Source organism: Herpailurus yagouaroundi, unplaced genomic scaffold (assembly GCF_014898765.1).
Source record: "Herpailurus yagouaroundi ecotype Mexico unplaced genomic scaffold, PumYag 67209, whole genome shotgun sequence".
Classification (NCBI taxonomy): Eukaryota; Metazoa; Chordata; class Mammalia; order Carnivora; family Felidae; genus Herpailurus; species Herpailurus yagouaroundi.
This window is the reverse complement of record NW_024420049.1, coordinates 274,436-289,984: the sequence shown is the minus strand read 5'-3', so window position 1 is coordinate 289,984 and position 15,549 is coordinate 274,436. Positions and strand designations below refer to the sequence as shown.

Genomic DNA, 15,549 nt, shown 5'->3' with positions numbered 1-15,549 from the left:
TTTTCCTAGAAAGGAAGCTGTCATCCCTAGATTTGATAATGTATTGGTATCAAGTCACATAATAGTCTTGTGATGTTGTTCAACTGTTCTTTGTCTGTAGTTCTATTTCCTTTTTCATTCTTATATTGTGTATTTCCTCTTTCCTTCTCTTAAAAATAATATTTCCGGAAAGTTTCTCAATTGTATTGATCTTGTCAGGAACAATCTTTTGGTTCTATCAATTTCTACTTTTACTTTCATGAATTCATTCCTTCTTCCTAATTTCCTTTGGTTCATTTCGCTGATTTATTGCTTATTGAGTTGAGTGCTGAAATCGTTTATTTTACATTTTTTTTTTGTTTTCTTTAAAGGTGTATCATACAGATTTAACCCCAATACATCTATAATGGCAATTTAATATTAACTGTGATGTCATACGTACTTTATAGTCTTTTTTGTCCTTTCTGTTTGGCTCCTGACCCTCCTTCTACATTAGCCCCCTTCTTGCCTGTCCCCAACCAGATAACCCTAGGATGATAGTATAGACTCGTGCACACACATACACACATATATATGCAAGTAAAGGTTTTGTTGGTCATTGTTTTACAAAAATGGGATATTACACACACTTCACTCTCTCATTAACACCTAGTATAATTCTGTCTAAGTCAATTGGCATAGCTTCAGTTCATTCTTTTTAATGACCATATAAGGTTCCATATTATTTCCATTTTTTGGTCATTGTCTCCTATATCATTACATACAGTGGTTTTATTCCTCTGGGACTCTTTCTCAAGAGGAATATATTACTGGAATGAAGGGAATATTTTCTATTTGTTTTTAACTTCCAGAAAGGCCAGAACTCTTCAAACATTTCTGCTATCAATGTATGCAAGTGACCATCTCCCAGCTTTCACATCATTAAGTGTTATTTTGTTTTTTAACTTTTTGTCAATTGGGGTATAATGATACTGTGTCATTACTTTAATTGCATTCCTTTTATTTCTTAGGTTGAACATCTTTTCAAGTGCCCGTTGGCTCTTGCATTTATATTTTGAGATTTGGCTATTCTATGTTTTGCCCATTTTTCTTTGGGCTCTTTTATTTTTTTTAATTACAAAAGCTCTTTTATTATCACAAGTATTAACCCTTTATTATATTGCATCAATATACTAGCGCACAGAGCAATTTCCCCCAAGACCTGTTGTCTGAGTTTGTTTATAACTTTTAATAAAATTTTTAAAAATTTATGCTCAAGTGTATCTACCTTTTCTTTCATATCTTCAGAGTGGCCAGTGTTGGTTAAAACCGTTTTCTGCTCATCAAGGTTGTATGTGTATTCTCCCAGATCTTCTTGCAAGATTTTTATTGTTTTGCTTTTTACATTTCTGGTGTCAATTCATCTGATATTTATATTTGCATATGGTATAGAAGTGGGTATTTTTGCATATGGTATCCCACTTCTGTCTAGTTTTATTTCTATCCAGATCAGTAGCCCTATTGCAGTGGCACCATTTATCAAATAATACATCTTTTACTGCTGATTCAAATAAACACATTCATCATATAAATTTCTCATATATACAGGGCACCTGGGTGGCTCAGTCAGTTGGGTGCCCAACATTGGCTCAAGTCATGATCTCATGGTTTGTGAGTTCTAGCCCCATGTTGGGCTCTGTGGAGACAGCACAGGGCCTGGAGCCTGCTTTGGATTCTGTGTCTCCCTCTCTCTCTGTCCCTTCCCACTCATGCTCCGTATCTCTCTCCTTCAGATATAAACATTAAAACATTTTTTAAAAATTCTCAAATATACTAGTATCTATTTCTGGATGCATTGAACTAACTTTGATCTTGCTATGCCAATACCATACTGATTTGATTACAGTGGAAGAATAAAATGCCTAATCTTCTAATACCTGGCTAGTGGACTCAGTCCTTGCTGCTCTTTTTTTTTTTTTTTTTACCTTTCTTAGCATTTTATTATGCATTTTATTCCTCTATGTAAAAATGTTAAAAATTTTTCCAATTAAAAAGAAGTCCTGTTGTTAAAAGTCCTGTTGTGATTTTAATTGGAATTTTATTAAACTTCTACATTAATTTTATGAATATAATAAACAGAAGCAATTTATCATTACAGTTATCTCTATGCATTTTATATACATTTTGCTATTGTTAATAAAAATTTTTTCTCCTATTTCTATTTCTTGATGTTTAGTATCAGAATAGAGAAAAGCTATCTGTTTTTTGTTTTTTGTTTTTTGTTTTTTTCCTTTCCCCAAATGTCAGCGTTCTCGGTCAGACTTGAAAACACTTTAAAATAAGTCCTTGGCAACCTCCAAATTATTCCTGGTGACACTGATATCCCTTTGGCCATAATCCTGGGACCAGAAGGGCATATAAAAAGTCACCTTTGTATCTGTTTATATTCACACTGAATCTAGGTACCTTAGAGAATTCTCTTATTAATGCTAGTAATTTTACACTACAATATTGAATCTTATGTGAAATGAGCAAAATGAGCAGATTATAGCTCTATTCCAATGTTTATAACCAATTCTTTTTTTATCTTCTTCTTGAATTTATTAGAAAATACAAGAAAATGTTAAATATTAGTAATGAAAGCACCACTCCATGATTTTACTTGAAATAGTCTTAATGTTTTGCTGTTTGGAATAACATTTGCTGTTTGTTTTGGATAAATGGTCGTTGTTACTTCTATTCCAATTTGCCATAAAACTTTTATTAGAAGTGACTTCAGCATCTAGCATCATCTAAATTTTATTTCTTAATATGTTGATTGATAAATGGATTATGTTCATAGATTTTCTGACACTGAATACCCTTACATTCTTGGACCACAATCTAATGTTCATATAACTTGATTATCGCTGGGTTCTATGAGCTAATATTTCTTTAAATACTGTGTGCCTTTATAGCACCCTTCTATAGGGCAGTCGACAGAGCAGAGGGCAGCAGAGGTAAACACTGTCTGCCTTTATCCTGTGACTCTGATTATAGCTTTATTGTTTACTATTCTTAGGTTTTGTGATTAAAATTGTATTGGCTTTATCAGATGAACTGGTAAGTGCTCCATCTTTTTCTTTGGTCCAAGTGACATTTGCAATATCTTTAATCATCTCTTGAGGCTCTTCTGTAATAATTAGTCAAATCAAGTTTCAACTTTTTTTGTAGTCAGATTTAATAATTTTATATCTCCCCAGGTAATCACTTCCTTTATTTTTTCAGTTCTGTTGCCACTGTATTGCATAGAGCGTTCTCTCAGGATTCTTTTACACCACCTTATCTATAGTTATGGGCCCTTTATTTTTCTTAAATTCCTATATCTCTGCTGTTTATCTTTTTTCCATAAACAGGTTTGCAAGGGATTTGTCTATTTTGTTGTTGGTGATGGTCTTTTCGAAGATGAGCCTCTAAGTTTCTTTGTTCTTCCCAGTTATTTTTTAGTGTTTGATTGGTTTTTAGATTTTATCTTTATGACCGATCTCTTTGTTTCTTTTGGCTTATTGTGCTGTACTTTTTCTAATATCTTAGGAAAAGTAACATATTTTTTGTCTTTTGTTTTTAATAGTGAAGGCATTTAAAACTATATATTTTTCTCTGAGAACAAGTTTTCCATATCCCACAGGTTATGTTACAAAGTTTTCATTGTTTTAATAGCTTGCAATATCTTCTTTGGTTTCATTTAGGAGCATGATTTTTGTTCTTTTTCTTTTTTTTTAAAGTTTCGATTTAAATTCCAGTTAGTTAACATACAGTGTGATATTGGTTTTATGTGTACCATAGAGTGATTCAACACTTCCTTATAACACCCAGTGCTCATCACAAGTACCCTCCTTAGTACCCATCACCTGTTTCACCCCTCTTCCACCTCTCCTCTGCTAACCATCCATCTGTTCTCTATAGTTAAGAGTTTGTTTCTTGGTTTGTCTTTTTTCCATTTGCTAATCTGTTTTGTTTCTTAAATTCCACATATGAGTGAAATCGTATGGTATTTGTCTTTCTCTAATTGACTGATTTGCTTTGCATTATACTCTATCTAGCTCCATCCATGTCATTGCACATGGCAAGATTTCATTCTTTTTACGGCCCAGTAATATTCCACTGTTTATATATGCCACATTTTCTTTATCCCATCCTCAGTCAATGGACACTTGGGCTCTTTCCATAATTTGGCTATTGTACATAATGCTGCTATAAACATCGAGGTGCATGTATCCCTTTGAATTAGTACGTTTGTATCCTTTAAGTGAATACCTGGTAGGGTGATTCATGGATCATAAGGTAGTTCCATTTTTAACTTTTCGAGGAACCTCTGTACTGCTTTCCACAGTGGAGGCACAAGTTTGCACTCCCACCAACAAAGCAAGAGGGTTCCCCTTTCTCCACATCCTCACCAATACTTGTTGTTTCTTGTGTTGTTGATTTTACCCATTCTGATAGAGGGGATATCCCATTGTAGTTTTGATTTGTATTTCCCTGATGATGAGTGATGTTGAGCATCTTTTCATGTGTCTGTTCACCATCTGGATGCCTTCTTTGGAGAACTGTCTATTCATGTCCTCTGCCCATTTTTTAAATAGATGATTCATTTTTGGGTGTTGCGTTTGATGAATTCTTTATATATTTTGGATACTAACCCTTTATCAGATATGATATGTCATTTGCAAATATCTTCTTCCATTCCATAGATTGCCTTTTAGTTTTATTGATTATTCCCTTCAGTATACAGAAGCGTTTTATTTTCACATAGTCCCAGTAGTTTATTTTTTTTTGCTTTTACTTCCCTTGCCTCCAGAGAGGTATCTAGTAGGAAGTTGATATGGCCAATGTCAAAGAGGTTACTACCTGAGTTCTCTAGGATTGTGATGGTTTCCTGTCTCACAATGAGATCTTCTATCCATTTTGAATTTATTTTTGTGTCTGGTGTAAAAAAGCGGTCCAGGTTCATTCTTCTGCATGTCGCTGTCCAGTTTTCCCAGAACCATTTGTTAAAGAGACTGTCTTTTTTCCCATTGGATACTCTTTCCTGCTTTGTCAAAGATTAATTGACTATATAGTTGTGGGTTCATTTCTGGGTTCTCTGTTCTGTTCCATTTATCTATGTGTTTGTTTTTGTGTGAGTACCATACTGTTTTGATCACTACAGCTTTGTGATATAACTTGAAGTCCAGAATTGTGATGTCTCCAGCTTTGATCTTCTTTTTCAAGGTCGCTTTTTCTATTCGGGGTCTTTTGTGATTCCATGCAAATTTTAGGTTAGTTCTAGCTCTGTGAAAAATGCTATTGGCATTTTTTAATTTTTTTTTTTTTTTAGAAGACAGAGAACAAGTTGGGGAGGAGCAGAGAGAAGGGGGACAGAGAATACAAGCAGGCTCCGAGATGTCAAGCAAAGAGCTTGATGTGGGGCTCAAACTCACAAACCACAAGATCATGACCAGAGCAGAAGTTGGATGCTCAGCCAACTGAGCCAGCCAGGTGCCTCTGCTATTGGTATTTTATTTTATTTTATTTTTTAAACGTTTATTTATTTTTTTGGGACAGAGAGAGACAGAGCATGAACGGGGGAGGGGCAGAGAGAGAGGGAGACACAGAATCGGAAACAGGCTCCAGGCTCCGAGCCATCAGCCCAGAGCCCGACGCGGGGCTCGAACTCACGGACCGCGAGATCGTGACCTGGCTGAAGTCGGACGCTTAACCGACGGCACCACCCAGGCGCCCCAAGTATTTTAATAGAGATGGCATTAAATGTGTAGATTGCTTTGGGTAGTACAGACATTTTAACAATATTTGTTCTTCCAGTCCATGATCAAGGAATGTCTTTCCATTTCTTTGTGATGTCTTCAATTTTGTTCATCAGTGTTTTATTGTTTTCAGAGTACAAGCCTTTCAGCTCTTTGGTTAGGTTATTCCCAGTTATCTTCTTATTCTTGGTGCAGTGGTAAAAGGGATTTATTCCTTAATTTCTCTTTCTGCTGCTTTATTATTGGTCTATAGAAATGCACCACATTTCTGTATGTTGATTTTGTACCCTGCGATTTTACTGAACTTGTATATCAGGTCTAGCAGTTATTTGGAGGAGTCTTTCAGGGTTTTCTATATAGACTATCATGTCATTTGCAAATAGTGAAAGGTTGACTTCTTCCTTGCTGATTTGGATGCCTTTTATTTCTTCTTCTTGTCTGATTGCTGAGGCCAAGACTTCTAGTACTATGTTGAATAACAGTGATGAGGGTGGACATCCCTGTCGTGTTCCTGACCACAGAGGAAAGGCTCTCAGGTTTTCCCCATTTAGGATAACATTAGCTGTGGGTTTTTCATATATGGCCTTTAAAATGTTGAGGTATGTTCCCTCTAAACCTCCTTCACTGAAGATTTTCATCATGAATGGATGTTGTACTTTGTCAAGTGCTTTTTCTGTGTCTGTTGAGAAGATCATATGCATGGTTCTTATCCTTTCTTTTATTAATGTGATGTATCACATTGATTGATTTGCAAATATTGAACCACCCTTGCCACCCAGGAATAAATCCCACTTGAGTGTTGTAAATGATTCTTTTAATGTATTGTTGGATTTGGTTTGCTAGTATTTTATTGAGATTTTTTGCATCCATGTTCATCAGGGATACTGGGGATACTGGCTTGTCATTCTCTTTTTTAGTGGGGGATTTATCTGGTTTGGGGATCAGGGCAATGCTGGCCTCATAGAATGAATTTAAATGTTTTCTTTCCTTTTCTATTTTTTGGAATAGTTAGAGAATAGGTGTTAACTCTTCTTTAAATATTTGGTAGAATTCACCTGTGAAGCCATCTGGCCCTGGCCTTTTGTTTGTTGGGAGATTTTTGATTACTGATTCAATTTCTTTGCTGGTTATTGTCTGTTCAAGTTTTTTATCTCTTCCTGTTTTCATTTTGGTAGTTTATAGGTTTCTAGGAATTTGTCCATTTCTTTCAAGTTGTCCAATTTGTTGACATACCATTTTCCAAAAGATTCTCTTGTAATTGTATCTCTGTGGTGTTGGTTGTCATTTCTCCTCTCTCATTTGTGCTTTTATTTATTTGGGTCCTTTTTTTCTTTTTGATAAGTCTGGCTGGAGACTTATCAAGTTTATTAATTTTTTGAAATAACCAACTTCATTTAGGAGCATAATTTTTAATTACATTTTTTATCTTCTTGTGAAGTTATTTTTTAGTATTTGGATCAACTTTGAGTATCATAATAGTTTGTTATTGCTGTGTAACAAATTACTCAAAGTTCACAGCTTGCAACAACACCCATTTATTATCTCATGGTTTTAGCTTGTCAGAAGCCAGGTGGACTCTACTAGCCACTCTGCTCAGGGTCACACAGGACCAAAACTTTTTAAATTAATTAGTGAATTTTTAATTTACATCCAAGTTAGTTAGCATATAGTGCAACAATGATCTCGGGAATAGTTTCCTTAATGCCCCTTACCCATTCAGCCCATCCCCCCTCCCATAACCCCTCCAGCAACCCTCTGTTTTTTCTCTGTATTTAAGAGTTTCTTATGTTTTGTCCCCCTCACTGTTTTTATATGATTTTTGCTTCCCTTCCCTTATGTTCATCTGTTTTGTCTCTTAAATTTCTCACATGAGTGAAGTCATATGATATTTGTCTTTCTCTGACTAATTTCACTTAGCATAATACCCTATAGTTCCATCCACTAGTTGCAAATGGCAAGATTTCATTCTTTTTGATTGCCGAGTAATACTCCATTGTGTGTGTGTGTGTGTGTGTGTGTGTGTGTGTGTACCACATCTTTTGCAAGACCAAAATTAAGTTGTGGACAAGGCTGCCCTTGTTACTGGAGGAGAATCCACTTCCAGACTCAGTTGTAATTTAGTCCTTTCTCTGAAGTTCCAAGTCTCTCTCATGCTTTAAATCTGTTTGACTTCCACCATATCTTTCTGACATTTTCTGCCTTCCTCTTCCACATTTAAGAATTTTCATGATTATATTGGATCCATCCAGATATTTCAAGATAATGTCCCCCTCACAGGATCAGCTGATTAGCAACCTCAATTCCACCTGCAATATTTCTTTTGCCATGTAACATATTCATGGGCATAACACCAAAGTGCAAAGGTTAAGGGAAACAAAATTTTGCCTACCCCAGGTATAATTTACATACAACGAAACATACAGATTTTAAATTTTTTTTTCAACGTTTTTATTTATTTTTGGGACAGAGAGAGACAGAGCATGAATGGGGGAGGGGCAGAGAGAGAGGGAGACACAGAATCGGAAACAGGCTCCAGGCTCTGAGCCATCAGCCCAGAGTCCGACGCGGGGCTCGAACTCACGGACCGCGAGATCGTGACCTGGCTGAAGTCGGACGCTTAACCGACTGCGCCACCCAGGCGCCCCGAAACATACAGATTTTAAATGTACAGTTTGATAAGTTTTGACAAGTGCATACAAGTTATGTAATTACCACCTTAATCAACAGATAGAACATTTATGTCTATCATTCTGCAACTTTTCAGTGGGTCTCCCCACCCTGATCTGGCCCTTGCCCGCAAGCTGCTTTCTGGATTCATTTTTTACTTTTTAATTTTTTTACATCATTAGAATTATATAGTATGCACTCTTCAGTGTCTGGCCTTTTATCTTTACCATCATGATTTGGATGTTCATCCAGATTACTGCACGAAGTAGTTTTAGTCTTTGTATTGCTGCTTACTGCTCCATTGTTATGGGAATATATCACGATTTGTATATCCATTCACTGCCACATGGACCTTTGGATTATTTCCAATTTGGGGGCTAATAAACCAGCTATGAGCATTCCTGTACAAGCTTTTGTGTGGACATGTGTTCTCATTTATCTTGGTTAAATATCCAGGAATGAAATTGCTGGATCATATGGTAAATGCATAAATGCATGTTTAAGTGTAAGACACTGCCAACAGATTTTCTAGAAAGGTTGTACCATTTTCTGCTCCCACCCAACAACACATGAGAGTGCCAGTTGCAACACATCCTGGATAACACTTGATGTTGCATTTCTCTGACAACTAAAGATTCTGAGCATCTTTGCATGTGTGATTGGCTGTTCCTATATTTTCTTTGATGAAATGTCTGTTCAGATCTTTGGCCTATTTCATTTTATTTTTTATTTTAGAGAAAGAAAGAGAGAGAGCATGTGAGCTGGGGAGAAGGGCAGAGAGAGAGAGAGAGAGAGAGAGAGATTGATTGATTGAGAGAATCCCAGGCAGGCTGCATGCTTAGCACACAGCCTAATGCAGGGCTTGATGTCACGACCATGAGATCATGACCTGAGCTGAAATCAGGAGTTGGACGCTTAACCGACTGAGTCATCCTGGTGCCGCTGGCATATTTTAAAATTGCATTGTATGTCTTGTTATTTTGTAGTTTTAAGGATTTTGTGTATATTCTGGATACATTTTCAGATGTACCTGTTTTGAATATTTTCTCCCAGCACAAAGTTTTTCATTTTGATGAAGTCCAATTCGTCTATTTTTTTTCCCTTTGGTTGTTTGTGCTTTTGATGTCATATCTAAGAAACTATTGCCAAATGTGAGGTCACACAGAATTATACCCATATTTGCTCCCAAGAGTTTTATAATATTAGCTCTTACATTTAGGCCTTTAATACACTGAGTTAATTTTTGTGTGTGATGTGAGGAATGGACTCAAGTACTTTCTATAGTTTATATGGCTTGCAGTTGTGAAGTGTTAATGACCCTAAAGTAGAGGCCTGATATGTAACTGAACAATTAGCCACTTATCCATTAATGTTGGCATTGTTAAAAATTATTAAGAAATTTGTACTTTGAGGGAGTGCAAGTGCAGGGAGGGGCAGAGAGAGAGAGAATCCCAAGCAGGCTGACTGTTGTCAGCACAGAGCCCAACACGGGACTTGAACCCCCGAACCACGAGATCATGATCTGAGCTGAAATCTAGAGCTAGATGTTTAACTGACTGAGCCACCCAGGTGCCCCAATACATTGTACTTTGTATTGTATCTTCCATCTAGCATGCAGTCTGAGGCATAGTGAATAATAGTATAAAGTTTAATTGAATGGAGAAAATGGTGTACTTGTTATCTAGCCTTCTTTTGTTGTGTAGGCAGTCACATGTATTTTTACCAGGAAAAAGTGAATAGAATTTTTATTTTGATGATACTATTTTATAGTCTAGATTATTTTGATACCGATTAACAGGATAAACTGACTCTGGACACATCCTGACAAGCTCTGCCAAATTTTGAAATAAACATCTGGGGAAATTCAGTTTTATATTATCTGTTCCTGCAGCTGCTCAACTTCTAAGCAAAGGTCAGGGAATATAATAGGTTTTCCGATTAGTTTTAGATAAAATGTGAAAGAACAGTTCATGTGAAGGACATTGTTGCCAAATATATTTGGCAAGATTTATATATGAAATCCCAAGGGAAATGCACAAACAAAATCCCACAGAAGTTAGGAAGGAGTAAAACCCTTGAACCCTGGAACATTTTGTCACTTATTGTGCAGATTACCCCGAAATTGAGACAGGCACATACATCACGTGTTTCTGCTTCAGTGGAAACTATTCACTCTGATAGAAAAGGTCTTAGCCTGGAGAGCTATGCATGGTCCCGTATACGCTCATCTCAGAACTGAATCACATACATGAATGGTGCGAGTGCTCTTAGGAATGTCTGGTGTGTCCCTTTGAATAGTGTCCCTACTGTGGACCATGTTCCTTTGGAATAGGGTCTAGGCCTTCTGTTTCTTTGTCCCACAAACTTATCTCTTTAGCCTCTGATTTTTGCCTCTTTCCTTAGAGGGAGAAAAAAGTGTTTTCTGTGTGCTCTTGATCCTGTTCCTTCTTTGTTCTTCCAAGTTGTTCATCTAGTAAACATTTTCTGTGTCTTAAATTTTCATTTTAGTCAGAAATATTAAAGTGGAAGCACTATGCTAGGGATGTAAAAATACCTATCTCTTGAAATGGAGAAACTGGGTGGAATAGACCCTACAGAACCAAGGAGACAATTTGGAAAAAGCGAAAAGGGAACAAATTAGGGACGAGTTGATTGATGACTGTGGAAGGACGTAAGTGTCAAAGTGGCCAGGAGATGGCACAAATGGACTGAAGAGAGGAGTGCACTTGATGACACGGGTACCAGATAATGTTATTACACGACTAAAAACCATGTAGGTCTATACCGAAGCTAGTGCCATGAAAATTTTTAGAGATGGATGAAATTAGAGCACATTTAAATATGAGTTAATACCATGGGGTTGGGTTCCCTGGAAGCTGACTGTGCCACAGAGATTAAAGTGCAGGAAGTTTATTTAGAGTGCGCCTACACAGGACCAGTCCTGGGGAAGGGAAGGGAAGGACAGGGAAAAAGCAGGGGTGGGCACGGGGAGAAGCTGGACAGCAGTGCAGGCCGACCCTACCGGGAGCTCTGGAGCCGGAACCACCGTTCTGAGTTGCCCCATTTGGGCCAACGGGGCCAGACTTTTCTGCTTCCTCCTGATCCATCATGAAGCACCGGCTATCCTGGGAGTAGGGGGGCGGCTCCCAGGAAGGGGGCGTGGCCTGTTCCTCGAAGGGCCTGCGGGCTGCTTTGGGAGGGGGCGTGGCCTGCCGCGAGGAGGGCCTGTGGGCTGGTCCGAAAAGGGGGCGCGGCCTGCCCTGGGAAGGGCCTGCCGGCTGCTTTGGGAAAGGGGATTTCTGGTTCAGCTTGTGCGGGGCGTGACCACAGGCCCGGTGGTGGCTCCTGGAACCTGGAACCAGTTCCTGTCTGTCTTCGTCACCGCCCCCACCCGCTCATCTGCTCATCTGCCGCGTCCTCACTGGTATTGTGCGGCAGCTTCTCCAGGTCCCAGGGGCCTGCACCTTGCCTCTCAGGCAGGGTGGCCGCCCTTGGGAAGGGGCACATTGCTGCCTGGCGTGTGACAGTACCCTACCCCTGCTTCCCGCCTTGTAATCATGCCCCCAGGACTCCTCTTCTGGCCTGTTGCCCCTTTGGTATTAGTAGCCCCAGGTGGCCCCCCAATTTTTCACTCATTGAGACTTTAGCGTTTCTGCTGTGGGGACCTTCTACACTGCTGAGCTCAGAGCTGTAGAGAGGGGTGGCACAGATTCCCCAGGAGGGTCACAGTGGGGTGATAGTAAGCTGAGCTGCTTTTGCTGCCCTTCTTTGGTTCCTAGCCCAGGGATACAGAACCATCAGCGCATGTACAGCATGTACAGCACCTTGGAAGTTGGCCCTCCATCTTCACAGGGCCCCAAGTTGGAGTTTTAGCTGTGATTTAAGAAATTACTTCACTGCTCTCTCTGTCTGGCAGCTCCTGGATGTGGCAACATGTGATAAACCCAATGGATGTCATGGTCAGGGGCCCACTCCAGCACCTACTTTGTCGTACAGTGGGTCACCTGGTCAGACATGATGTTATAAGGGATCCCACATCAGTGAATCGAACCCTCTGTAACAGCTCAGATAGCAGGGCTGGCTGAGGACTTGCAGGCAGGAAGGACTAAACACTTACATGTCTCTATCACAATGAAGTGCTGTCCCTTCTAGGATGGAAGGGGTCCAGTGCAGTCAACTTGCCACTGACGAGCTGGCTGGTCTCCATGATGGACAGTGCAGTATTGGGCACCCAGCATTGGTTTCTGCTGCTGGCAAGTTGGACTTTCAGGGGTAGCACTAGGTAGATTGGCCTTAGTGGGAACCTGTGGTTTTGGATCCATGCATAAATTCTCTCCCCTACCCCCATCGCCACTTACCTCACATTTTGCCAGCACTGTGGTGGCCCATACAGAGGCTGGCTGATGTTAATTGCCAGTCATTTTGTCTACATTATTGTTTTGTGTTTCTTCCAGGGTAGAAGCTCTATGGTGGCATTAACGTATGACACGAAGATCTTTCTGTTCTGTGCCCACTCATTGATATGTCTTTATCCCAGATATCCTCCTCCCTGATATTCCAGTCCTGTTACTTCTAGGCGCCTGGCTAGACAGCCAAACCATTTGCTGCTGTCCATTAGTCTGTATATGTTTGCACCTCAGGCCAATTCTCTTTCTACACAAAATGTTACCTTTCGATAACATTGGCTAGTATGTGCATATCAAGCTGAGCCATCTGTAAATAAAGCTGAGGGTTCTTCCTCTGCTAGCAACTGGTCATCAGGAATCCCTCACATGGCGATGGGTGTGACTTGAAGTAGAGGTATCAGTAGAACAGGAGTGAATGACATGGGTCTCTGACAAGCTGCTCACGCAGCCTGCTTGTGCCCACTGGTCCATGCAGATCTTCATTCCTTCCTCCTTAAATCAGCTCCTTTTTCTGGGAGAGCTTCCTTATCAGTACCCTGGCCCCTGGCCCTCAGCCAGTACAGAAAGTCATTTGTCATGGCCCTGAGTTGGCAGAGCTGCTCCCATGACGTCGTGCTGTCTTGGGTGTCCTGGAAACCCTGGAGTGCAGTGAAATGCAGCGCTCCTTGGGAAGGGAGGGAGGGGAGGGAGGCTAGGGAGGTGAGCATTAAGTCAGTCTCACCTCAGCCCTACCGCAGTTGGTCTCCTTGAGACAGGTCTGCTCCAAACAATGCACGGTTTCAAGGGGCGTTTTTAGCCAGTGTGCCCCTGGATCCCTCGGAGGTCCTCAGGTCTTCCTTTGTGACTGTAGGTTGGCCAGCTTCTCCTCGTGCCTCCATCAGTGTTTACTTCATGTGAACGGATGCCAACCTATTAGGTGCGGGCTCACTGAAACCCTTGTGTCTTCTGAAAAGGAGATCTCGCTCGTTTGCTCAGCGAATCCTTTCTGTCTTGATTTTGACATCGTCTGGGGCTCACAGAGCCTCCTCCTGTGAGCGGCCGGCTGCTGTGTCTGTGTGTGGCCCTCATCTTTCACCCATTCTGCGCCGTTGCTGCTCGGGGTGACTCCCGGAAACTCACGTGCGAGGTCTGCGCTGTCTGCGTTTTTAGTTCACGCCAGCCTCGTTCAAACATACATCTCTGGGCCACATCCCTCATCAGAGCTCCAGGGACACAAACTCGAACACCGACCGGCTGGTTCCACTCTCACGTGTACCTGGATGCTCTCTCCTCCTGCCTTCGCCACAGTGTTTCTGTGCCGTTGGGGCGTGGGGGGGGTAACTGTGTGCCTCACAAAAGACGTCTTACAGATTCATACCTGCCCTTTCACTGTAAAGCACCTTGGTGCCTGTTAAGTTTTCAGTAGTTCTGAGCAATGTTCTGCTACTTATATCTGTCACCTTGGGCAGCGGCATTTCCACAGATTTACAGCTCACAGTGAATTGTCTGAAAACAACTCAGATGAAAACGAGTCTTTCCAACAAACGTTGTTCAAATAATGATAACATCTGTGCTTCCTTGGGTGATTTTATAGCTTTATAAGCACACAAATGAAAAAAAAGTGTCTGCTTTTTTCTGTGTGTGTGTCTGTGTGTGCGTGTGTGTGCACGCACACAGGAAGTTTATTAGGGGGAGCTTATTGGTGCTTATTGAGGCTCACTAATTATCTGAAGAGTTTCTTTGAGGAATTGTGACATATCAAGGGCTTAGTGTTGGTCTCTGTTGCTGGAAAGTTGGACATTTGAGCTTTGGTGAGTCTGTGATGTCACACCCATGCATAGCTTCCGTATGGCTCCTCCACTCATATGTCCATTTTGGCAGGATTGGAGTTGCAATGACAGAGGCTGGCTAATACCAACTGGCTAAGTTAGTCTACTTGGTAGTTTGGTGCCTCTTCTGTGGTGGATACTCTCTTCACTTTTTCATTCTTCAGTGCTCTTCCTTTGTTTATGTAGATCTGAATTTCTGACCTACATTAATTTCCTTCTCTCTGAATAGTTGGTTGTAATATTTCTTGTAAGACAGCTCTACTGGCAACAAATTCCGTCAATTTTTGTTTGTCTGAGAGTTATTTCTCCTTCACTGTTAAAGGATAATTTTGCAAGGTACAGAATTCTAGGTCGGTTGATTTTTTTTTCTCTTAACACTTTATATGCAATACTCCACTCTCTTCTTGCTTGCCTGGTTTCTGAGGAGAATTTGGATGTAATTCTTTTCTTTGTTCCTCTTTAGGTAAGGTGTTTTCCCTGTGGTTCCTTTCAAGATGTTTTATTTATCCTTAATTTCCTGAAGTTTGAAAAGATATGCCTAGAGATAGTTTTTTCAGGGCATTTGTCCTGCTTGGTGTTCTCTGAGCTTCCTAGATGTATGTTTTGGTACATGACATTAATTTGGGGGAAATTCTCCTTATTGCTTCAAATATTATTTCTGTTCCTTTCTCTCTTTTTATTCTGCTATTCCCATTGTGTGTATGTTATAACTTTGGTAGTTGTCCCACAGTCCTTGGATATCCTATTCTGGTTTTTGTCAGTTTCTTTTTTCTCTTTGCTTCTAAGTTTTGGAAGCTTCTACTGTCATATTTTCAAGCTCAGAGATTCTTTTCTCAGCCATATCCAGGCTACTTGTGCATGTATCAAAGGCATTCTCCATTTGCATTGCAGTGTTTTTGATCTCTAGCATTTCCTTTTGGTTCTTTC

General features: G+C 40.1%; 1 protein-coding gene across 2 annotated transcripts in view; it reads left to right on the top strand.

The window, feature by feature from the left end:
- Window positions 1-15,549, top strand: part of F8 (coagulation factor VIII) — a 108,446-nt gene that overhangs the window by 3,344 nt on the left and 89,553 nt on the right. The window lies entirely within an intron of this gene.